This window comes from Lissotriton helveticus, chromosome 8 (genome assembly GCF_964261635.1).
Source record: "Lissotriton helveticus chromosome 8, aLisHel1.1, whole genome shotgun sequence".
NCBI lineage: Eukaryota > Metazoa > Chordata > Amphibia > Caudata > Salamandridae > Lissotriton > Lissotriton helveticus.
In genome coordinates this window covers 1,357,427,678-1,357,454,972 of record NC_136069.1, presented here as the reverse complement: position 1 = coordinate 1,357,454,972, position 27,295 = coordinate 1,357,427,678, and positions in this window count along the sequence as shown.

The window sequence follows — 27,295 nt, the reverse complement described above, 5'->3', positions numbered from 1 at the left end:
CCATGTGCACCCCCCACGCAACCTTCACCCAGGGGGCCCGCAACGGGCCCCCAAAGTGATTGTCCGTATGCTCTTCCACGGCGGAAAAGCCGCCGCGGAAAAGCATGACTTTCCCAACATCCTGATATGGCTGGCGGTGTCTGATAGACACCGCCTGCCATGTTAGTGCTTTTCCGCCGTGGTCGCCTTCCGACCGCGGCGGAAAAGCGGCGGACAGATTGTGAGACCCACCAGCCATCCTGATTTGGCGGTGGGTCTTTCAGGCCTCCTCGGCGGATTTCCCGCATACTCCGGGCCGGCGGTGGCTTCCGCCGGCCCGGAGTAAGCGGAAAATCTGCCATCATAATGACCCCCTAGGGGTGGGCAGAATATGCAGAGTTGCTACACGCAAAAGGGCAAGAAATATCTGCGAGCACGCGGAATTTCGCGTGCTTGCGGAGATTTCTTGATACGCCCGTTAAGCAGGGTCTCACTCTCAACAAGACACACAGACGCGTGCTCACATGGAAACACATATGCATACACACAAATACACACATGCACACAGGGCTCAGCATTCTTCGTCTCCATCTTTGGGTGGCCTTTCATGAAGGAAGAAACAATTAAAGAGTCAAATAAAAGCGTATTGGGAACGTGCCCGCACTTAGACTCGCTCCCCTGCTCCTCCATGTGTCCACTCATCTTCACCGTTCATCGGCCTCTTATTCTCTGCCTCTCGTTGGACAGTATTCTCATTTTTGTTTTCTCTCTGCCCAGACTGGCACAGGGCAAGAGAAAGTGTACTGTGGTTTAAAGAAAAAGGTTCATAGACGCTAGTCCAGTTTTGGGAAATTTATTCAAGAATAAACATAGTGGAGCCCCGAGCCACCACAGGTGCACAAAGCCTCTCTGGGTCCTCAACTGCCACTCGCACTTCAAATCCTAACGTTCAAATCCTAACGTTCTTCACAGGACAGAAGCAGTGTGCTAACAGTACCAGATAACAGATATTACACTCATACCACATACCATGGACGGCTGACAGGCAATGGACCGTTGTACATGACTTGGGGTAGAGGAAGACAGAACGGGATAGTTTACATCAAATGGGAAACTGCAGCTAGTCACAGTAACATTTAACACATTTACAGTTTTTAGGAACAGGACACTGATTTGCCCAGAAATATTGGATTTTCTCTGTCATGTTACCTGTTCGAAAAGCAGCTTAGCTACTGCCTGCTGGATCTCATCCCTTGCCAAGATGTCAAGGGCCCACTTCAGAGGGCTGAGTGAGGCAGGCTCGAATCCCACTCAGGACGTCTCGGCCATTCATCCCTCTGATGTCAGTACAAGGAACGAGTGTTATTTACGACAATAAAACCCCAAACAGACCTGTGATGTAAGAACAGGTTTTAGAATTGTTTATTATTATTAATTCAACCCAAAATGTGATGATCCTCATAACAGAAGTAATCACAGGTTAAAGATGGTATGAAATCAAGATAACTGCTGGCATCCCTGGGCACTACATCTCATTTGCATAAGCACTCCTAATGTTTCCACTTCATTCAATGCATCTACATGCCTTTGTGCTAAAAAGTTCTTCTGAGTCAATAAATACTTTAACCCCTTCGCTGCTAGCCCTCCCTCCACCCCCAGTGCTAAGCCCTTTGCTATGTGGGGTAGTTCGCGCTTAGGCCCCCGTACATTTTCCACACACTTCAAAAGCCCGCTCTGTGCCCACTTTTCTCTTCAGGGCACTTTGTCCACGCTGCAGCCTCCTGGTCTTGTCTCCCCCCAGGGAAGCAATTAAGCACCCCTCCCATCAGCCCGCCGGATTCCTCTGTAACTGCTTCCTGTTCCTGGTGCCCCCGAATTCCATTCTGCCGCAGATCGTGGCAGTTTCGACATTTCCGCGTTCTGCGCGGAACACGGAAATGCTGACATTTCACAAGTTCTGCGAGCGGACTTTGCCGCCCACCCCTAAGACACACAAGAAATGCACACTACAAATGCAACACACATATGAATGTATAATAATGCACAAACTACTCACACACAATGTCATGCAAATAGAACATCACACACACATTGCACCTGTCAGTAGAGAGAGCCAACATAGGCTAAACACCGCATATATCCACAACAAAAACATAGCAGATGCACCAATCCATCACATAGCAAACTCAGCTGCACATCAGAGGGATGCACACCAAGCAAGTACACAGCAACATACACTGGCAACACTGCATGCAAGCTGTGTGTGCACAACCACAAAACCAGTAGCACACATATCTGAGTGCCCCACCATGAACTCCCACAACACAAATCATCAAAGCACACAGATAACATCACACTCAGGAAGGGCAGCAGTACCTCAGCAAACACACATACAGCTTAGCCTTCACCCACAGATGCACAACTCAGGGAAACCCAGGTGAAAACAACATTACAAGAGGACTGTGCTGCTCAAACATATGCACTGCACATGAGCAACCATGACTACAAACTAGTAGAAGAAAATATCATGAAACTAATTTTTAAACAGCCCCGAGCAGCACATTGGTCCTGTACAAAGATTATCCTCATACAGTATGTGTCACACTATGAAGTGGTGGGAGGCTCACACACTGGCAAGGCATGAGGTGGAAGACATGAGATTGAAGTGGTGTGTACATCAGTATTGGACAGGTGAGGAGTGTACAGTCCATAAACACATAGAGGAGTAACTCACAATGTGCAGGCATCAGAAGCACCTATAGGGGATGGTATGACTCCTCATACCACATACCATACTGGAGCCAAATATGGGTCAAGTGACAGCAATGCATAGGAAAACTCACAAATAATGTCAATGTGGCTGATCAGGTCAGCACAGTGAGCACAAACAGAAACAAGACACGTGGCTGATCAACAAAACACAACACAGACTTTGCAGTCACTCACTATGCATACTCACAACTGGCAGCAACAACAAGTAGGTGTCTCTCGGGAGTGCAAGGACACACCAACACACTGCACAGTGTTCAACCTGCAACTCCTACATGTGCCCACAATCTGTACCACATGACTGACAATTTAAACAAATAGGCACTCATTACCTGTGTCATCCATGTGTGTAATAGGCATTTCAGGGGCAAACACACATTAACACTACTGACAATGACAGGCCATTCACACTGTATGACTACTCAAGTGCACACATTCAAGTGTACACATGTGACTATGAACACAGGCACACAATAGTTGACTACACATCAACACTGTTGTGCACACATCAAGAAAGAGACCACAGAAATGCCGAACCCTGGCCACCCCGCTAGTAATCGTAAGGATGGCATTCACCTCTGTACTGGTATTGCATCTTAACATGACATGTGTACAATTTAGCAAACCTGAGCACCGAATGATTTAGAGAAGAGTAGACCATCACAAACAACCATCATTGCACCGTCAAGCCTCAGACTGAAGAAGAACAAAAGTGCCTGTTACCCCTGGAAACCTATGAAAAAGTCAAACAAGCAATTGGCAATGCTAAAGTGGCATACAGAGCAAGTGTCACACGAACCAATACCCATACATGAATCATTTTATTTAGCAAGGACATTGACAAATCAGACAGCAGGTGTAACTGTCTTTATTACATAATACTCAGATAGGTATCACAAGTACAAAACAGCAAGGCCATTGGCCAGCACAATTTGGAAGTATGTACATGTGTGCATTAGAAATTGCACAGGGAATGGGCATCCAAAGTAACAAACTGCAAGGCCATTGGCCAGTCCAAATTCAAAGTATGTACAAGTGTGCATGAGAAACTGCACAGGGAATAGGCATCCAAAATGACAAAAAGCAAGACCATTGGCCAGTCCAAATCCAAAGTATGTACATGTGTGCATGAGAAACTACACAGGGAATAGGCATCAAAAGTTACAAACAGCAAGGCCATTGGCCAGTCCAAATTTAAAGTATGCACATGTGTGCATGAGAAACTACCCATGGAAAGGGAAGTAAAAGTAACAAACAGCAAGGCCATTGGCCAGTCCAAATTCAAAGTATGTGCATGTGTGCATGAGAAACTGCACAAGGTATGGGCATCAAAAGTAACAAACAGCAAGGCCATTGGCCAGTCCATAGTTCCAGTGTGCACATGTGTGCATGAGAAACTGCACAAGGAATGGGCATCCAAAGTGAAAAACAGCAAGGCCATTGGCCAGTCCAAATTCAAAGTATGTACATGTGAAACTGCACAGAAAATGGACATCAAAAGTAACAAACAGCAAGGCCATTGGCCAGACCATAGTTCCAGTGTGCACATGTGTGTATGAGAAACTACACAAGGAATGGGTAACAATGTCCACTGACATGGGATTCACCCCAGCTCCGCGGATAAAAATGGGCAGTCCAGGCACAGCTGTGAGAGAGATGGTGTTGGGAGGGGGACTTTGCCTCAAATGTGGCTGTCAGTTGAACTGGTAGGTGGCTGATTGTCAGGTCAGTTGGAGGACTGAACCTGGCGAGAGAGATGACCAGCTCAGGTAGAGGCATCAGTGGCTGTGGGAGCCTGAGGGCTGCTTGGACCGGGTGGGATGGGCGCACGGGGAGGAGGAGACATGCTGCTGTGAGACACAGTGTGTGAGGGTGACTGTTGAGGGATGGGTCTCAACTTCTTTGGGATTAGATAGCCCACAATTGTCTTGGCCGGAGTGGGAAGTGAGGTGGGCACAACAGCCTCACTCACCACCAAAGGCGTATCAGGTGCAGGTGGCTCTCCCCATGGGGATTTGCAGGCTCTGGTGGTATGCTTTGGGTGGTTTTGCCTTTTCCCCTCTGTTAGACCCGTCTGCTTCTGAGAGTCCCCTCACCACTATGATTTCTTTTATTCCCCCGTACCTCCCAAAATGTGTCGTTTTTCTTTGTCTGCCAGGACTTTTATGTGCTGTTTCATGGGGCTAGATGTTCCTTGACGCCCAGTTGCTCACATGGTTTTTGGCACCTATTTACAAGGTGCCTTGTGGAACCTGTGGCATTACAAACTGAGGTTGTCAACCTGTATGAGTGGCCTTAAAATGGTGGACACCCTTTTCCCTCATGTGAGTGACTCCCATTGGAGCCTCCCTGAACTCTGGCCTTTTGAGGTTTTGGCGCCCTTTGTTTGATGCACAATCCTGATAGGAATCCCTTTGCTTTCCTCAGATACACAAAATGGCTGCTCTAGAGCCACAGTACGGTGGCTGCTAGTGACCTAGATATACCTCAAAAGTGCCAAGGCATTGTCACAGCCAGAGAAGGTTCTAGAACCTTCTGGCTCGTGCCAGCACCCCAGGGCACTGGCTATAAAAGGCCCAGTCCCTGGCGGCCATTTTAGAAAGAAGAAAAGAAGAAGGAGATTCCAGACTTGACACCAGATTGACACCTGCCCTGTTGACCCCCTGAGGTGGCTGGTAGCGTAGGCAGTAGAGTAGCAAAAGTTGCTGGCATTGTTTGCCTCATTGCCCCAAAGACTGTGGCCATACTTGTAGTGCCTCCCCGCCCCCCCTCGGTGGTGATATCGTGACTGATACTGCGTGTCGCGAGGCGAGAGCAAGTTCGCCGCGACCGCAATCTTCAGAGGTGCCCCCTTCGCGACAGGCGCCTCCAGGAGGGAGCTCGGACGTCTCCGAGCCCCACCGCCGTAGAGCGCTTCCTGTGCGGACTGAAGGTGAGGTGGTGCGCCGGGGCGGGGAAAGGCCGGCCTTCATTGGGCGAGACTAGCGTCTCGGCCCCTTCCCCAGTGAGCCGGAAGCTGTAGCTGTGGGCGGGATCCACCCCGTATGAGGAAGTCGGAGGGAGGACCGTGGAGCCCCTGAAAACCCTGTCGCTGGCGTGAGAAGTGCTGTGCCCTGACTGAATCGCTTTCCGATTGCAGCCGATGCGAGGTGGGCCTGTTTCTTCAGGTGGGGTGCAGCGTTGTGAAGGAACTGTGAACCGGCATTCATTTGACTGAGCGCGAAGGTTGTGTGACCCCTCCGGCAGCCCGTTTGTCAGTCTAAAGACTTTGAACTGGTGCCGCCTGTGTGCTAGCGGTGTCAAAGCTTGTAGGCGCGCATAGACTCCACCGGCAAGCAGAGATCTAATCCCGGTGGCAGCGGAGGGCAAATGCTGTATTCACTGTGTTTCCTTGCCTTCTAGATACACGCGCATTACTCACTGAGTGAACCCTAAAGAGTTTAAAGCTTATTTTGTGCCTAGGGAAGCCCGTACTCGTTATCCTTGAAACCAACGTGAACTGTAAGAGTTATCTTTCCAAGCTGAAACGTATTGCAAGTGTAATCTTTCTAAAGCATTTAATTGGTGGCAGCGATACCAGAATGAACATGTGGTTATTGAGTTAAATGAACCAGTATTTATTCTGCTCTATAAAAGTGATATTTATTTGTGATGTTTATTCCTGATATTTATTCTATTTATCTTGCTATTTATTCCTAAAGATCTATTTACAGTATTTATTTCAGCAACTGAATCCCAGAGGTTTGTGACTAAAGAAATGCGAATGTGCTTTCCCAACTGAACCCTATTTACAACAGAGAACTTTTACATAAAGGAATCGTATTTTTCTACAGCAGTGGTGTGGTGTTCTTCTTTTTGGTGTGACTGCGCAGGGAGTTATTATTGGGTCAGAGCCGGCTTAACACTAAAGCCTTCACTTGCCTTGTCACTTGAGCCAAGCTACTCCCCTTTGTGCTGGGCTTGCCCATCGCAGGTCCAACACCCTCCATCCCCTGTTGTCCAGGAAAACCCACCACTTTGCTCTCCAGTCCCGGCTTCACAGGGGTGTGGGTGGGAGTTGATGTTGTGGGTGAATGTGCCTTAGAGAAGTGTTTGTGCTGAGTCGTTGCAGGCACCAGGTTCACAGCATACAGGGCAACTGTTTGTTGTCTATGGGAGCAGGTGTGGGGATGGGAGTGCCCTCGGATGGGGGTGATTTGGATGAATGTTAGGTTGAGACTTGCTTCTTGGCCTGATGCCCCTGAGTGTCCTGTGAGGGGCTTTTGCCTTTGTGCTCCTGTGTGCCTGTTGTTTGTTTTGGGGATGGTGTATGTGGTCTGGGCTGCTTGGAGCGCTGCTGTTGTGTGCTGCATGTGAAGTACTTGGTGCCTGAGGCTTTAGCTTTATGCGCACTCTTGTCAGGTGGTGCCACTGGCAGAGTGGATGCTGCAGGGACTGGAGCTGGACTGGGAGCCTGTGACAGCTGAATGACTGCCGTCACTGCGGTGGGAAAAGACTGGACAGTTTGGTGTAACCACCCACGTCAGAAAAAATGAAGGCAACTACCTGTGGCAACTTCTTGTCATGATGCCGGAAGGTATTCAGGAGAGCAGGCTGACCCACAAACAGCTGGTGCAAAAGGTCCTCCACCTCTACACTTAGGGCAGCAGGGGAGACAGGGGCAGGGAGAAGGAGACTTTACCCTTCTTAGGGCTGCGGGCACTGACAGCTCTTGTGGGAGCATCCGGGAGGGTGGGACTGGACGATGTGTGGCGAAAGAAGAGGCAGGCTTCGAACTGCCTGTGCCCGCCAACACCGAGGAGTCCGGGTTGGAGTCTGATGATGTTGAAGTTGGTGTTACCGGGCGTGATTCATGCAGGGCACTCCTGCCCCCTCCAAGGCGCTGGTCACATCTGTGTCAGTGAGCTCATGTGTAGCAGTCGTACCAGAAGCTTCCCCACTGGTGTCGGTCCTTCCGTGCCCTCGGTAGATACTGCAAGATACAGAGACATAGGTTCAGTATAGTGCCATACTCACAAACACCATATGCAAGCAAAGCACAAAAATTGAAAATTATAGCCCCATGTTGCCATCCACCATGTGCAGTCAGCATTTGCAACCTTCATGCAATCATCAGAAGATGCATGGAAACATGCATGGTTGACTCAATGCCCCATGTGACGTTTACGCAGCCAAATAGCTGGCCCGTGCCTCCTTGTAACCTAACATACTATTCTCTGTAAGCCTACCTACGTGCCTGTAGGTGAGATACATATACATCTTAACATGTTTCCTCAGTCACATATGGAGTCACTCAAAGGGCACATCACAGATACAGACTCCCAAATGTCCTTTTGAAATAGCCATGAGCTCCTGCTTTTCACCATGTTGGGCTTTGAAGCACAACTACAGTTGCATATTGGTGTCAGATATGTATTTGTCACAAATTTTAAGTTGTGTACAGCACACTTCTATACATGCACACTAACATGATGCTCACTGCTGTTCACTGCCAGGTGATGTCTATGCCACTCATACTGCAGCATATGTCACAAGGCCACATCTCATCTTGCAATGTCAAGGGTCATAGTATTAAACACATGAGAAACTATATATTGCAAAATGAATACCAGCTCCACTCAACAAAGAGGCCACTTAGAAGCCACTGCATCTCACTAACAACATTACAGAGCTCTGCACTGGTTCAGGGTTGGGATTCATGCAGTCACTCACACCCAAAGTCACACTTTGCAGAATACTCACCCCCAACTTGCTGCTGATGGGCCCTCAAGCATCCATCCAGCTCTGGCTGTGTCACTGCCAAGATGCGGGCCATTAGTGGCGTCATGCTCCTGCACGCCAACCTGCGACTCCGAGGGATCATTCCCCAGTGTCATCAACATTTTTGCTCAGCTAGCAGATGTCATCCCACCTCTTGTGACAGTGTGTGTGGAGTCTGTTGGAGACACCCGGAACCCGCACCTTGCATGCAATGGCCCTGCATATGGCCTTATGCTGGTGGACCGTAAGCTGCTGGCATGGGAGACAAGAAGAAGAAGTTTTAGTAACACTGTCTTATGTACCACTGTGTGTCAGAACAGGAGCATGAAAAAAACATAGCACACCAATACATAAATGTTGAGCAGAGGCCATACAGCATGACACGTAGTACACTTACATCAACTGTACAAACCAACGGTGTTACAGTATGGCTACAAAAACACTGCATGTCCCTCCCATCATTCAATTAACCCTGGGCATAGTTCGCGTAGTAGTGCTATGCATTGCTATACAAAGTGAACTATGCACTCTATTGCTATACGAAGTGAACTATGCACTCTACGCTTAGCTATGCCAACTGAGTAGTGCGGTAGGGAAGATGCTGTTCGTACTGATTGCACAGTGCCGGATGCTTGTCCGCTCTGTGCAATCATTGCAAACGGCATCTAGCACAGTGCCACTCGAGTAGATTTGTACTCAAGGGGAAGATTTCCCAACACGGACTGATAGGTTGTCATCACGAGCGTTCGCGAGCATACGCGACCACTCGCAATGAGAAACCTGACCTCCCCGCGTTGAAAATCTCGCCGGAAGGTTTATTTTCCACGCTCACGATTGGCAACTTGATGGTGCTGAACGCGAACGAGAAAAAAGTCTCGCCGGGATGGTGATTTTGCTCGCTTGCGGTCGCCAACTTGACGTTGAGGACCGCGAGCGAGCGAAAAATGCCGCTACGCTACACGTTTTTGCACTGTGCAATGTGCAATTTGCGTAGCGCATAGTTACGCAAACTACGCACACTCTGCGAGTATAGCGAAGTGTTCCGCCCAGCGTTACATTCAATGCAGTCATGGATCTGTGGAAATAAGGCTACACACCCCTTTGACATCAAGTCAGCTTGCTAGGCAGTGTATCACACATATACATTACCCAGTCTCAGACCAACTTTAGTTATTTTTCTTGCTGAAGAAGGGCTGTAGAAATGTCCATGTTACCATCCTCGCCAAATACTCAAGTGCAATTCCTACTTGGCCATGTATGGAGCATGGTATATGAAAAATAAGGATGCATGCACATTAACTTGCAATCACAAGCACATGCTACTGCAGAGCAATATCATGTAGCACTCTGAGCACTCTCAAACTTTCACTCTGTAACACTTACCAGTACATCTGGCACACCATATAGCCTCCCATACTGTGAAAGCACCTCGTCCACCAGGACCTCCAGCTCCTCTGTAGTGAAGGCACGGGCCCTGATGTTCTCAGTTCTTGCCATCACAGGGTCCAGGAGACAGGAACAGCAGAAATTGTTGGTGAAGAATGGCAGGCAGCAGTGTCTGGATGTAATTGAAATGTGAGGCTCTTTCACAGACATATATAGCCCACTAGGGTTGTTTCAGTGGTACTCAGCTGCTGCAATTGGTGTTCCTGGTCAGCATGTTTCAAATCTAATCAATGACTGGGACCACGGTGGCGGTGAACGCCTACCGCGGGTTTCAAAATTGTAATTCACAACCGTGATCGTGGTTCGCATTGACTACAATGGCATAGGCATTGGCGGTATCACACCGCCGGGGCCAGGTGGTCGCTACCACAATCGCGCATCTCTCAATTGTACCCTATGACCGGGCCCACGGTAGTGGAGCACGCCTACCGCGGGTTTCAAAATTGTAATTCACGACCGCAATCGCGGTTCCCCTTGTCTGCAATTGCATGGGCATTGGCGGTTTCACACCTTGGGGGCCAGGCGGTTGCTACAAGAATTGCCATTTTTCTATTGTGGCCAATGTCTGTGATTGCTGTAGCGTAGCACGCATACAGCACCTACGGACACATCATGCTGTAGCAATGGCATTTGCCACTTCTCATCATGGAATACTAGACAATTACAATGAATTATTCCACCTCATAGCTAAATTTCTATGCTAGTGTGACATTGACGTCACTGATGACTGCACATGCCATGTCAGTGCACAGGATTACATGCATTGGCATGTACTTCCTCACATGTCACATAGGATATATGTGTGCATGTACACAAATCTGTTGTGTTATGGACTCTCATATGTGTGAACATGTCAATGTGAGAGATGGCTAATCAGCCCACTGTAATGCTGGGCTGACTACATAATGTAATTGTGTGGATTGCTGAAATCATTTTGATAGTTGATCTGCTTACACACAGTGTGCTCATTGTGTTGAAAATGCGTGCTCTGTCCAACTTATGCAAGAAGGTGTGGCGTACAGTAGCTATGTAGAAGTCAGCAGTGCTGCTGTTTTAAACATGTGCTGTGCCAACTACTCTCTGGGCTGGTGACAGAAGATGTCAGTATGTACCATTTTCCATTCACATAGTCAGAATCTGTTTTGGAGGTACTCAGTATGTACATACTGAACGCATTTACAACTACGTGAGATCAAGGCGTCTCTGCATGTGACTTGTGCATGAAGCTGTTGTTTCAGTCCAGTCATTGTTTGCGCTGTGTCAATCATGATGTAAGATGTTCTACACATCTCATAGGGGAATTGAATTGATATGTGTCCACTTTCATTTTATGTAGGAGACGACCAAATATGCATCGTCCATTCACAGTGCTGGCAGACATGGAGGATGTGGACATCATTAGGAAATTTGGTTTGGATCGCCTTACCCTTCAAGACCTATGTAAGGACCGCTACATCCATTTTCCCAAAAGACATGAATTGGCAGTTGTGAAGAGTGATTTTTATGACCTTGCCAACATTCTGAATGTTGTTGGCACCATTGACTGCACACACGTTGGCCTGGTTCCACCACAGGCATGTGAACACATGTACAGGAACAGGAAGCATTTCCATTTCATTAATGTGCAAGTGGTATGTCAAGCGGATATGATTATCTCCCATGTCCGTGCCAGATTTCCAAGTTCAGCACATGACTCTTACATACTGCGTAACAGCATCATACCACAGCTGATGGGAAATCTGCATCCGGATCGCGTATGGCTTGTTGGTGAGTATGCAGAGTCAAGTAGTGTGCTGTATATGTGTGACATGCTGCTCTCTGCTACTAATTTGTCTGTGTATCTCACGCCTAGGTGACTCTGCGTATCCCAACCGGCCTTGGTTGCTGAGCCCACTGAGGAATTCCAGGACCCCGGGTAAAGTCTGTTACAATGATGCACATGGGAGGACACGTCGTGTGCTTTAGCGTACTTTTGGGATTCTGAAGCCTAGAGTCCGTTGTCTGGATAAGAGCGGAGGTCTACTACTCTACTCTCCCCAAAAGGTGTGTCAGATCGTAGTTGCATGCTGCATGCTCACCACAACCTGGCCTTGTGCAAAGAGATCCCCCTGCTCCTGGACGATGATGAGCAGCAGATGCCCCCCCTGTTAACCCACACAAGTCCAGTGACGACGATAGTGGAGAGGATGAAGGTGTTGACCTGCGTCAACAGCTGATCAACAGCTCTCTTGAGTGTGAGTGACTTTGTACAACAGTGACATTGTCTGTTGTCTTAGATGGTAGTGACAAGGCCTAGAACAGCTTTTTGACTGCTGACTGTTGTAGCTGACTGTTGTAGGCTATGTGCTAATGGCTGATGTGTGTGGCACAGGGTATTTATGACCAGCTACAGAATGTCTAAGTTGATGTTATTGTTCATTGTTATGTGTGCTGATTTGTGTACGTTGATGACTAGTGGTGTGTTGAAGCTGTGATGGCATCACCTGACAAGTAAATGGCATTCTCTTGTATCTTCCTATGTCCCTTCACCCTCTCAACGCCTTGTCACAATCAGAGCTTGTGGTACATTGGAATCTTATTTGACATTGTACATACTGTGATAAACATGGAAATGACACAAAGACATATGTGTGTAAAGAATATTTATTTACAATGAGTATTTGTGACAGAAAAGTTGTTCTAAGTGAATTTCTGAGTTGTCAGTGATGGTAAATGAGACAATAGAGTAGTCACCACATTGATGTAGTCATACAGTCCAACAGACACCTGCCATCAACATGGCAATGTCGGTAAGTATAGTCAACAAAGTCAATGTCAATGGGAACGGAGGTGCCATCATGGCTGGCTCAGCGACTAGCGTTTGGATGGTGCATTGCCACGTGATCCTCCCCTGATGTTTCTTGGATGGCCCCTTGTGCATTTGGCAGGAGGGCCCTCTGCTGCAGGCTCCGTAGTGTCTGAGGGTCATTTTGTTGCAGCTCACCCCTCTCTGTGGCCACAGCTGAGGTTGTGGGAGTATTATCCTGAGGGCCACTGGAGGGGGGTTGAGCTGTACTTTGGGCCGCATGACAGGCCCTCAGAACACCCACTAGCTGGCTCATGAGTACCCCAATTCGACCCATACGCATGTCCATGGACCTCAGCAGCAGGCGGAGCTCACGCACTTCTTCCACAACCTGGCCCATTTGTCCCTGGGTCCGCTCATACGCCCAAGGAATCTGGCAATGGTGGCCAGGGCTTCTGTCCCAGTGTCCTCCCGTATTTGTCACCCAGTTGCCCTCCCACCTGCCCTGCTGACCCTGACCTGTGGCATTGGCAGTCGACACACCCAAAAACTCTCCCTGCCCTCCTCTGATTGTGTGGTGGTGTTGGTAACCACTGACGCAGGGAGAGTGTTGCAGGCAGCAGTGGTGGTTGTTGACACCACACAGGTAGTAGCAGCAGGGGTCAGTGCTGTTGTTTTTGCTGTGGTGGTGGCGCCGGTGGGGACAATGGGGGCCTGGGACATGGTGCACCCTGGCAGTCCAGATGGGCCAGGTTGTTGCTCCTCATCCGAGAAACGTAGGGAGTCTGCAGCCGAGAATTCATGTTCGGGGGGGGGGGAGACTGGCTCTGCAGGTCGGTGCTGTGTTCTGCAGCAGTTGCCTGTGGATCTCCTGTTGAACAGAGGTGAAATGGTCCTTGAAGAGCACTCCACAAGCTTGGTGTTAGATGTTTGGATGTTACATGTCATGCACCACACACTTTACATTGCAATGACTTGATATGGCTGCAAGTTACTGAGCATCATGGCATGATGTTGAGGTACATACATTATTTGTCCATTGTGTGACATGTAAATAGTGAAATTATTGGGGTTAAGGATAGATGCACAGCTGTTTATCGTCTGGTTTTTTAAAGAAAAACTTTATTCTATTGGTTGGTGCTCCTAGAGGTGGCGTTGAGTGTCCAACGACGTCTGTGTAACATGGATAGTAGTGAAACCGGAAACCACCAGTTTCATCCCTTTAAGGCACACATATATTTTGTCTTTCCTACAGAAAAAAGACTTCCACTCTTTTTTTGAGAATGTTCATAAATCTCTATTTACTTCATATGAGATTTAATTTTTTCATTTTTTTCATTTCATCTTGATCATGTAATTCTTATAACATCATAAGATTTCAGGCAATGTCGTTTTTAGGATATCCAATGCATTTCGGGCATTATCGTTATGCCCTTCATCAGGGAACAGACACTGTAAAAATGAGTGTAATTTCAATTACAATTCAGATTGCATTAAAGTATTAATCACAGTAACATTCATCATGATTCAAGTTGGTAAATGCAAACGATTATGTTGTTCACTCTTATGTTGTTAAATTACTAAACTAGTATTCTCAAATAAACCTACAACATGTGTTCAAAGTTAATATTCACAGTGGGTCGGTGTTTTTACTTACAAGCCTTTCTTCATCTGTGTGTTTAAATCTGTAAGAGAACGGTGAAAGACCTCGTCATGTTCGTTCTGTGATTTTAAAATGGGAGGTCTTGGGAATTCGCCCAATGGGGTCGGCTACGATAGACTGACCTGTGTAATCTTGGTGATGTGCTTCGATCCGTTTAGAACTCTTCTAAGACGCCGGCACAGAGCAAACGAGCTGGCCGCGTTTTACTGTGTTCAGATTCGGTTCCGGTCATGTGACCATGAAGGTAGTGAAAAGACTAGGGTTGTCTCGTGTGAAAGGGGTAGACCAATATGTGGTATGAGAACCCAGTTATATTGGTAATAAGGGAATGTGATTAAATTAAATTCAGGAACTGAGAATATATATGGGAGTAAAAAACTGTCGGGGTAAATATTTAATAAAAAGATGGTTAAGTAGAAGATCTACTATGAAAGGCTAATATAGGGCTAGAACATGCGTTCCAGGATGCTGGTGAAGATGTGCTCCTCTGCTGTTTGAGCCACTGTGGTAGGGCTTACATATGAGAACGGTCTAGATTAGGGTGTTGTGTTGTGACGAGTGCGTGGCATATCTTGTGTGCTGTTACAATCTGGCTGTGTGGACTCACTCAGTATTGACAAGTAATGGTCATTGAATAATTAGAATCCTCAAATAATGTCTCTGAACAGTTCTGTGTAGAGGATATTTCATAGAAAATACTCTAAAATCTAGCTCAGGGAAAAAAGCCTTTTGAAATCCTGCGCCCCTCGTAACATGCTTCCCAATGGCAAAACAAAGGAAGCTGCTCAGAGCTAAGAAATAGCATTCACCGGCAACAGTGAATGTCGAGATGTAACTCGGTAGTTGGAAAAGAACAAAAGGGTACGATGCTGCGACGTAGAACTCTGGAGGGCTGCATTCCAGAGGGAACAAGCAAATACCTCACCAGAACTGATGGTGCTGAAATATGCGAGAGAGCACCTCGTCGATACAAGAACAGGAAGTCTCTGGTCAGGGAAATACGGAGTTAACAGGATACCAACGCGAAAATTAGGTTTTCTGTGGGACGCTGCAAACTCCGTCCAACCGGCAAGAAACTTCAGTTAACCTGACGAGGGTGCTTCTTACAGCTGAGCTGTCAGATGAGGGCAAAATACACTGGAGCGCTAACTAGCAAGAGAAGCAGCGCAGCCATGTTGGAATAATAAACTAACGTGAACAATCACCAACTAAGGGGCCCATAAGGATGGCGGGCGGATTGCCCCCGCCAGGCTGGCGGTAGCCACCGCCGGCCTGGCGGGGGCAATCCGCCCGCCATCCTCACATAAATGACCCTGCGCCATATTAGTATGGCGGGGGGCCGCGGCGGACGGAAAGGCCATCCTCCACTTTTACGCCCCGGTCGTCTTGCAGCCGGGGCGGAAAAGGTTTAATATGTTGGCGGTGTCTATTAGACACCGCCAGCCATGTTACCATGGGCTTAGTTAGATGCCTTTCCATGGCGGCAATGCCACCATGGAAAGGCATGTGGTCTTCACTCTGGGGGCCTCCTCCGGGCCCCCAGAGTGAAGGAGAGGTGGGGGGTGCACGCAAGGGGTACCTGTGGTATCCCCCTGTATTTGCATTAACAAAGCGGCAGGCACCGCACGATGCCGCCACGGAAAGGCATGCTGTCTTCACTCTGGGGGCCTCCTGCGGGCCCCCAGAGTGAAGGAGAGGTGGGGGTGCAGACGGGTGGTACCTGTGGTACCTCCCTGTATTTGCATTAACAAAGCGGCAGGCACCGCGCGGTGCCTGCCGCTTTGTTAATGCAAATGCATTCGTGCATTTTTAGCATTGTGGCGGGCGGTGCTGAGAGCACCGCCCGCCGCAATGCTAACAATGCAGGATGCGCCCGCCACAGTGGACCCCCGCCCTTATGGCGGGCAGTCCCAATACCCAATAGGATGGCGGGCGGCCTAAGTCCGCGCGCCATCCTGATGACCCCCTAAGCGTTAGCATGTGCCCGCGCCACCAATTGACTCCAATACTAGGGTAATGCAGCAAAGTGTAGAACTGCTTTAATTTTAAAGTAGGACTAGATAGCTTAGGCTGATGGGGCATTAGACCAATCCTGACAGTTGGGAGTTGTAGTGCTGACTGCCTTTCCACATGCCCCCCTGGGAATGTTGCTAGCTACCTTTGTGGTGATTTAGACGGAGTAAATGTTAGATCTGTGGGACATGTGTTGGGAAGAGTGTGTTGTACATAAGTGCATTTGGGCTTAGCAAGTGTATCTTTGTAGTTGTGCAAGACAGTACATAGCAGTGTAATGGGAGACATTTTTTGTAACTTACCAGCCTTCACTCCCCCGGGTATTCCTGTGAGACTCTCTGGATGCAGTATGGCAAGCACCTTCTCCTCCCATTCAGTTAATGTTAGTGGTGGAATGGGAGAGCCACCAACAGTCCTCTGAGCCAGCTCATGGTTCTTGTTGGCATGCTCTTTCACCCTAGTCTTGATGTCATCCCACCTCCTCCCGATCTCCTTCTGGGTGCGCGGGGTGGTCCCTACTGCATTGACTTTGTTTACTATCCTTACCCACATTAGATTTTTTGTGGCTACTGGTGTCTGTTGGACCATGCTTCCAAACAAATTTGGTTCTACTCTGATTACCTCATGTACCAGCACTGACAACTCAGGCTCAGTGAATTTGGGCATCTTCTTCTGTGCCATGGTGTGTGATGTGCAAATGTGGGTAAAGTGCAGTTGTGAAGGTGGTGGTGGTGATGTGTGTGGTGTGTGTGTGGTTGAGATGGTGTGATATGTGCTGATTTGCCTCGCCTTTGTGCTGTGGGTTTGGGCCCTTCAGTTGTGGAGTTGTGCAAAGGAATCTGGTCAGGGAAGGGGCTGGTTTTATACTCTGCTATGTAGGTGGGTCAGAAAGGAGTATTCATGTCAGGTGTGTTGTGTGGGTTGACCTGGGATTTGTATTTTTTAGTTGCCATGGGGATGTTTCATTGGAGTTTGTTAGGTGTTTTTTGAGGCTGAGCCAGATTTAGGGCCACACTTGGTAGCTTTGTTGTGTGCTTGCTTTCGACCACCATTGCTCTTCGGAGCAACTGCATCGGTCGGAATACAACAGCCCTTCGGCCGGCTCTCCCATTCATCAATTGTTGCGATTGCGGCCGAAACAACGGATCATTTTGCTGTTACAGCCATAGTATCGTAATTTCACGTGCGGTCAATCAGCTGGTCGAAACGGCTGTTTTGGATCTTTCTGCAGCAAATCCGACAGCCGGTCCCGATGGATTTTCCTGTGATCCGTCCACTGCGGTCAGATTTATCTGCTATTCATCATAATTTGACTGCCGGTTTTCCTGTGGTGCCTGCGGATGGTTAATTTGCGCTACCACGTCGATCGGAATATTTTTACGACCGCCATACTAATTGTCCCCTCTATCCCTGCTTTTGATTTTCCACAAAAATCCTGGAGAAACATCTGAATTGGTATTATGTCATTCACGGAGGGCCATAAATGACAGAACTCCCCTCAAATTGGCTTTCTGAGTAGCCATAGTACAGAAACCACACTCATTTCAGTGGTAGATAGCATCAGATCATTAGTGGATAAGGATCACTGACAGAATATCGGCAAGGAAAATATCGAGGTACAAATACATTTGGAACAAATTTATCGTTGTCCAGAATATCGAAGTCCAAAATATTGAAAAAATATATATTGTTGTTAAAAATATTGTTTTTTTAAAAATTAAAAAATATTGTTAAATAAAAAAATAATATATATAATTAAAAAACATAGAATTATTAGAAACCGTTTAAATTATAAGTAATACATATAATATAAAATACATTAAACACAGATGTATAACATATTATATATATTAACTTTATATTATTGATAAATAATTATTTTATTAAATCAAAAATTGTTAGATTCATATTAAAAAACTATGAATACATATATATACACATACACCAATAACATAAAAATAAAAAACATATATAATAAAATAAAATGTTAAAATAATTGTAATCTTTTTAAAATACATTTTACTCTACATTAACTAAAACAGTAAAAAAAAATGTTGGGGAGGGGATACAATTACTATTTCCACTCCAGAGAGTGCAACAGTAGAGAAAGTGTTGGATAGCAGAGGGATGAAATTTACTATTCCCACTTCAGTGTGTACAACAGTGGAATATGTTGGATAGCGTAGGGGTGAATATTACTATTCCCACTGCAGTGAGTGCAACAGTAGGGAAAGTGTTGGATAGCATAGGGGTAAAAATTACTATTCCCATTTCAGTGAGTGCAACAGTAGGGAAAGTGTTGGATAGCGGAGGGGTAAAAATTACGATTCCCACACCAGAGAGTGCAACAGTAGGGAAAGTGTTGGATAGCGTAGGGGTAAAAATTACTATTCCCACTAAAATTAAAAGAAAAAAGAAACAAAATAGCAACAACAATAAAAAAATTATTAATAACACAAAAATAAAAACCATATAACAATCTAAAAAATTACAAGAGAGAAAAATAATTGAATGTTTAAAAATACTTAAAATTAACTACAAACATTAATTTATAAAAGTTTAAAAAAGGTTTTTTACAAACAAATAATTGACTTTAAAAACAATACTGATTACTTTAATATAATTAAATTACTTCCCACCCTCTTCCCCAATAAAAATTGAATAACCAATTAGTAATGAATTATTAATAAATTCATTATAAATACAAATACATAAAATTAATAATTACTTTATTATGATTAAATTACTTCCCATCCTATTCCCCATAAACCCACAACCCGCTCCTAAAAAAACCACAATTAATGTAATTATTAATTATTTGATACAATTATTAACCAATTAACTATTAATTAATAATATATTAATTATAAATACAAATCAATAAAAATTAATAATTACTTTATTATAATTAAATTACTTCCAACGCCATTCCCCTATAAACCCACAACCCGCTACAGAACTAAACTACGCAAAAATGAATTAACATAAAATTCATTACTGCTAAAAATCTCACACATACATTAAAAAAAGCTATATTTAAACAAAAAAATTACATCACATACTTTTAACACATATAGTAAAATACAGAACACATATAAATATTGATAATATTAACAACTATATGTTTACTAATGATATTACTGTCTTCAGTATTAAAGAAAACGATATTTCTTACCTTCAAGTCGATAATCTGGTCAACGATATTCTTGCAGTCAATATTGTGCCACAATTTTAACAACTCCAGACTTTTTCCTAAGCTGATGATAGGCAGATCATTGTATCCATTTCAGGTGATGGGCAATCAATAGCTGCTAATTTCAACAGCTGCATGAAGGCAATATCAATCTGGATCAGGAATAACTGCCTCAAAGTAAATGCAGATAAAACAAAGGTCATCATTTTTGGAGATCAGCCTTCAGTCTGGAAAAGTAACTGGGGGCCAGATATACTGGGAACCCTGACTTCTCCGGAGAAATCTGCAAAATCTTGGGTTTATTGTTGATCAGCTACTTCCTTTTCATCTGCAAGTGAGCAGGACAGTATCATCATGTTTTCATACCACTAGAATATTACAGAAAGGTTTTCCTTACATCCCACAAACAGCACGTAAAACAGAAGAAGTTCTGGCATTAATCACTTTAAGGATTGGTTACTGTAATGCCATGTATCTAAATATTGACAAATATTGTCCCAAAAACTTCAAATGATACAGAATGCTGCAGCAAGACTTGCCCTAGACATTCCTAAGTACCAGTCAGTCTCAGCTGAGCTTATCAATCTGCACTGGCTCCCATTCAGTAGGCTAATCACTTTTAAAGTGTATGTATTGTGCATTAAGCTTTATATAGATCAGGATCTGGGCTATTAGAGCCAAATTTCATTCGTACCTGTTGACCAGGTCACTTTGCTCTTCAAAGTATAATTTGGTGGTGATTCTTAAGTGTCAGAAAATGAGATGGGGCAGTAGATCCTATTCAGAGGCCACAGGTAAGCTGTGGAACACCCTTCCACGGCACCTAACTGGCCTTGAGAATCTCAAGTCTTTTAAAAAGGCCCTAAAAACCTGGCTTTTCTCCACAGAGTGATTCTGTTTCTCCTAGACCCTCCATAGTGTCTTTCTGGACCTTAGTATATGTGGATCAATTTCCTATAGTGCCTTGATGCCAATCAGTATTTGTGCAATTTAGAAATTTGTTTTCATTTAATTTCAGAGCATGTCAGGATGTGTCAGCATATGCATCTCTGGGTGCAGTTGTGTATCTCTGTGACTGACAACAAGCAGATGCCTGTAGCCATGTGAGTGTGTCCACGTCTGTTTATGTATTAAACATTGGTTTCCAAACTTTTGACTCCTGATGACCCCCATTGAGTCCCTACTGGAAACTAAGGAGTCCCAAGCAATTTGTACTATTTAATTTTCAAACATTGAAACCGTAATTCACAAAAAATTGATAAAGAGCACAACAAATAAATACTCAAATTACTAGAGATTTTATTATTTTATATTGAAAAATGTCCTAAAATCAAAACATTGTAAACGGAAGGTTGGTTCTGCATCTAGCGACTAACTTTTCAATGTTTGGTATTATTTTGAAGTATGAGACTCCTGCATCTGCCAGGGTCGGACTGGAAACCCAAGACAGCCCTGGCCAATGGTAAAACCTTCCCCGTACGGTGCACACCAAGTGCAGTGAGTGAGCCTGACCACTACGAAGGGAGTTTGGTGGGCTCTTCCCCCAAGAAAATTTTGGGAAAAATTGTGCATTCTACAACACATTTGACATTAAGGGGCCGATTCCGTTGTCGGACGGACTCAGGTCCGTCCGAAATCGGTCAGGAGCCGTAACCGACCGACCTGCTGTGGTCGGTTACGGCCCTGCAAGTGTCGCATTCGTATGCTTCACAATGGAAGCATCCATTCCGAGTGGAATGCATGCCTCTATTGTGAAATGCAGGGGTGCAGTTAATCCCTGCACCCTGGGGCCGGTACCCCAAGGGGCCTGCCACCGGTGCAGGGATCAACGGAGGGGCACCCTAGGTGCCCCCAGGCTGCCATTCAGCGGCTTCACACCCATGGGGCCCTGCTGGGGGCCCCCAGAGACAGTTTCCGACTGCCTTTGTGCCTGACATACCGGCACGAAAAAGCAGTGAAAAACTGCCATCGTACTCACTCGGTCGTAAATAGGCGACGGGGGGAGTACTGGAGGATTTCCGGATGGGAGCCCATCCTAGGTCATCCGGAAATCAGAGTCGGCTTCCTTTCCATCCGAGCCCATCGGAATGGTACAGTCAGAAAGGAATCTGGCTGACAATTTTCGATTCTGTCGGAAGGGCTCCGAACAATGTTCAGAGCCCTTCCGACCGGAATCGGAATCAGCCCCTATATATTGAATTGTATTAGCTTTTAAAGCATAGTAAATGATGACCTTACTGTGCACCAGGATACAACAATCTTTGTTGGGGTGACCAGCATGTTATATCTGTCTGCATATGAATGTGTAAGTGTGTAGAAAGTGTGAGTGCATGTCTAACTGAGAATGTTAAGTTATGTGTGCCTGAGTGTAGCCGCTTAATGTGCATGAGTGTAAGTGAGTAAATCTATGTGGATGTGTGAGTACAAGCTTGTCCATTTGTGTGCGACAGAGTCACTGGTTGTGTATTGGTGCATATGAGCGAGTGAGTGAGGGAGTGTGGAAGGAGTGTAGCTGCAGGTGTCTGGGTGAGTGTGTGATAGTATGGATGTCTATGTACAGGTGTGCATATTTGTGAATGAGTGTGAATAGATGTATGCGGTCAGGTGACCACCAGCATTTCCCTGTGTGTGTGTTACAGTCAGTGTTTGAGCAAGTGAGTATTTGAGTGGGTGAGTGTGGGAGTGTGTACATGTGCATAACCAAGTATATTAGTGTCTATGTCTGTGCATCTAGTTTTTGGTGTAAGAAAGTTTGTGAGTGTAAATTTGAGGTTTTGTGACTCAGTCCTTATTTATGTGATAGTATGGGTGCTAGGGTACGTGACCATTCATATGTGTATGTGTGAATCAGTGTTTGGATTAGTCTGTTTGTTTATATGCAAGTGTGAGAGTTGAGTTATGAATGGGGTCTTAACCCTTTCGCTGCTAGGCGTATCCCCAGTGCAAAGCATTTTTTTTACTATTTGTGATAGTTTGCGCTTAGGCCCCTGTAATTTTTTGCCCTTTTCTTACAACATCATGGGGATTTTAAAGGTACTCAGGGTTTGTGGTTTTCCCTGAAGGGGACAAAGAACTTAGCCAAAATACAACATTGAGGGCCTTATTATCAAGAAAGGGCGATACATTATGGCTGCTTTTACCGGCAGGAAACTGCTGCTAAAGCAGCGATAAAGGGCTTGATGATATGCCCTTGTGAATTCCCATAGAAGCCCATAGAAGCATAGAAGTCTGGTGTTAACCTGGGCTTCTATGGGAATTCACAAGGGCATATTATCAAGCCCATTATCGCTGCTTTAGTGGCAGATTCCTGCCGACAAAAGAGGCGATAATGTATCACCCTTTCTTGATAATATAGCCCCTTGTTTTTTTTGTTTGAAAACTGGAGAAAAAGTGCTTCAGAAAAAAGTGGCTGTTTTTGTCCCTGCAAATGGTTTCAATACAGGATTTGTGGTGCTGAAATCACCGTCTTCCCAGATTTCAGGGACAGGCAGACTTTTGTTAGAAAACCAACATTTTTTACTGATACATAGCCTATTTTTGCAACTTTTTGTGCTTTCAACCTCCTGCCAGTTAGTGGTAGGAATGGGTGTAAAAGCAATAATGGATTCTGGGAAATGTACATTTCTAAAAAGTAGACAAAATTCTGAATTCAGAAAGGGGTCATTCTTGTATATCATTCAAGGTTTCTTTTTATATAAACTAAAAGTTGAAATTAAGACAAATTGAAAATGAGTTGAAACCAACAGCCATTTGTGCCAATGTTTTCATCTGTAACTTCTTCTAAGTAGGACAGATTTTTGAAAGCAATACACCATTACTTCTGCTGGACCCTTCTGGTTGTGGGGATATATAGGACTTGTAGGTTCACCAAGAACCTGAGGAACCCAGAGCCAATAACTGAGCAGTGTCTTGCAATGGTTTTTCATTGTGTCCAGGTATATAGCAATTCACATTTGGTAACATATAAAGAGGGAAAAATAGGTATCAAAGACACCTATATATTTCTGAAATGGGAACAAAATATAGAGTTTAGAAACAGTAGCTATTTGCACATTTCCGAAAGTGTGGGTACCCATACTAGCGTGTGAATTATAGAACATATTTTCAAAGTGACATCTTTTTTACACATTGTCTAACATTTGGAAGGCAGAAATACATCAAAAGTCAGTAGGTAATAACAGTTGCTCTACAATTCTGTGTTGCCCTACATCTCCTGACATAAATGGAATCTCACTTGTGTGGGTACACCCAGTGAAAATAGACCCCATTTTATGCAAAGTGTCTATCTGTGGATTTTGAACACTAGCTGAGCCGGCACCTAGGAAAACCTAGCAAATCTATACATTTTTGAAACCTAGATACCCAGAGGAATCCAGGATGGAGTGACGTGTGTGTACTCACCAGGTTCTGTCACCCAGAATCCCCTGCAAACCTCAAACTTTGTGCGAACAAAACTCATCTTCCTCAAATTTCTGTGATAAAAAGTTCAGGAATCTGTGGGAAGCAACAAACTCCCACTCCCCACCATTTCCCAAGGTCTTCCGATAAAAATGGTACCCCACATGTGTGGTTAGGCCTAGTGCCCGCGACAGGAAATGGCCCAAAGCCCAACAAGGACATATTACATATTTACTGTGAAAACTGACCCTTTTTTTCAAAGTGCCTAGCTGTGGATTTTAAACCCTAGCTCTGCCGGCACCTATGGAACCCTAGCAAACCTAAACAGTTTTGCAAACTAGAGACTCAGGGGAATCCAGGATGGGGTGACTTGTGTTGTAATTAGGATGTTTTAAAGTCTATTGATCATGTATCAGAACATCATATCTTGCTTATGAAAACTGTTTTGATAAAAAATATATAAAATATATGGAAAAAAGAAAATAAAGATTTTTACACTTTTCTATAAATCCTGTTGTGTGCCGTGTGACTGCTCTCTAACCCTTAGGTGAGCTCCGTGTTGTGGGTTGTCTATTTTGTTGGGACCCATGTTGGGCCATTATTCAAATTAGTAGGGTAGGCTTCACCCGCTAGTTTAGTACTTTTTTCCCCTGACGTCTGCCCGTATCTTTTACAGGGGGACCCTTTTGTGTATTAGCAGACTTGTGTGGCTCCCACCAGGTTCTGTTACCCAGAATCCCTTGTAAAAATACTAAACATTTTCCTCACATTTCTGTGATGGAAAGTTCTGAAATCTGTGTGGATCCAAACCATTCCACCACCCCGCATTCCCCAAAGGCTTCTGAAACAAATGGGACCTCACTTGTGTAGGCCTTGTGACCGCGACAGGAAACGGCCCAAAATACAACGTGGACACACCACTTTTTTAAAGTGAAAACTGCCTCTTTTTTTGCATGCTACCTAGCTGTAGATTTTGAACCCTAGCTCTGCCGGCACGTAGGGAACCCTAGCAAACCTATACATTATTTAAAACTGAACACCCAGAGGACTCCAGGATGGGGTGACTTGTGTGGCTCTCACCAGATTGTATTACCCAAAATCCCTTGCAAACCTCAAACTTTGTAAACAAACACATTTTCCTCACAGTTTGTGATGGAAAGTTCTGAAATCTGCATGGATCCACAAAATTCGACTCCCCCCACACCCCCCAAAGTCTTCTGATAAAAATGGTACCTCACTTGTGTGGGTAGGCCTAGTGCCGCAACAAGAAACGCAATGTGGACACACCACATTTTTACTGTGAAAATTGACCCTTTTTTTGCAAAGTGCCTAGCTGTGGATTTTGAACCCTAGCTCTGCTAGTATCTAGAGAAACCTAGCAAACCTATACATTCTTGAAAACTAGACACCCAGGGAATTCTATGAGGGGGTAACTTGTGTGGCTCTCACCAGGTTGTGTCACCCAGAATCCCTTGCTAACATCAAACTTTGTAAAAAAAAACACATTTTCCTCACATTTCTGTAATGGAAAGTTCTGGAAGCTGCGTGGATCCACAAATGTCAACCCACCCCACATTTCCCAAGGTATTCTAATAAAAATGGCACCTCACTTGTGGGGGTAGGCCTAGTGCCCTTGACAAGAAATGGACCAAAACACACCGTGGACGCGACACATTTTTACTGTGAAAACGGACCCTTTTTTTGCAAAGTGCCTAGCTGTAGCTTTTGAAACCTAGCTCTGCCAGCTCCTATGGAAACATAGCATACCTATACATTTTTGAAAATGAGACACAGTGGGGAATCCAGGATAGGGTGACTTGTGTGGCTCCCACCAGGATCTGTTACCCAGAAGCCTCAAACTTTGTCAAAAAACACATTTTCCTCATATTTCTGTGATGGAAATTTCTGAAATCTGCACGGATCAACAAAATTCAAACCACCCCGCAATCCCCATAGTCTTCCAATAAAAATGGTACCTCATTTGTGTGGCTAGGCTTAGGCTTAGAGCCCGCGACAGGAAACGTCCCAAAACTCAACGTAGACACACCAGATTTTTACAGTGAAAACAGACACCTTTTTCGCAAAGTGCCTAGCTGTAGATTTTGAACACTAGCTCTGCAGACACCTAGGGAAACCTAGTAAACCTATACTTTTTTAAAACTAGGTACCCAGAGGAATCCAGGATGGGGTGACTTGTGTGGCTCTCACCAGGTTCTGTTGCCCAATTTTTTTTGTGTTAAAGATACTTTTACAGCTGGCGTTGCATATGCGACAATCCCATCATTATTATAAAAGTCACCAATCTGCTTGATCCCTTTATGTCTCCATCTGGACATAATCATATCCCAAAAAATAGAGGAACACAGTGTTGAGGTGGCCGTGGGCGTATAGTAACAAACCTTTTTAATATTAAGGCAGCTCCGTACAGCTTTCCAAAATTTAATTACAGCTGACAAAACCTTAAACCATGTTTTTTTTATAATAGCTTGGCTCTAGCAACTTGAATAAACAATTCTCGACCAAGCAACATCTGATAGATAGATGGGACTTCTGTCATGTTTCCAACCTCTTCCCCTGTCAATAAAATCTGCTTATTTTGCAAGATACAGGCATAATAATATAGTGTGAAATTAGGCACTGCCCACCCTCGTCACTTATGGGGTAGCATCATGAATTTCATAGCTCTACGTGGTTTCTCCTGTCGCCATAAAAATCTACCAGACAGTGATTGTCGTTTCTGTAGCTGTCCACGAGTAAGCTCTAATGGGACTTATCGGAAATAATAGAGCACTTTTGGTAAGATGTTAATTTTGAGTATGTTACACCTGCCTACCAATGAAAGGAGGAGGCATTCAATACCATATTGCTGTTTTTCAATGCCTGTTAGCAGAGAGCCCCAGTTAGCCTCCACTAATTCCTTCAAAAATACCCTAATCGTAATACCAAGGTATGTGACTTCATCAGTAACCCTAGGATCATCCTTGCAAACTTGATTTGTACAACTGACCTGTGTTTTGGATGTTTTTAGTTTATAGCCAGATACCATTCCAAACGTGTGTGCCAGCCGTTCTATCTCAGGAATTACTGTAGCTGGATCAGATGTTACCATCGCTATGTCGACTGCTCACGCAAGTACCCAAAAGTATTCCTGTCCACATAGTACAGATTGAATCTTCACACTTTCCTCCAGCATATTTAAAAATGGATTTATGTAAAAGGCAAATAAAAGTGGGGAACAGTGACATCACTGCCTTGTACCTCTAGAAATAACAACTGGGTCTGACTCCAA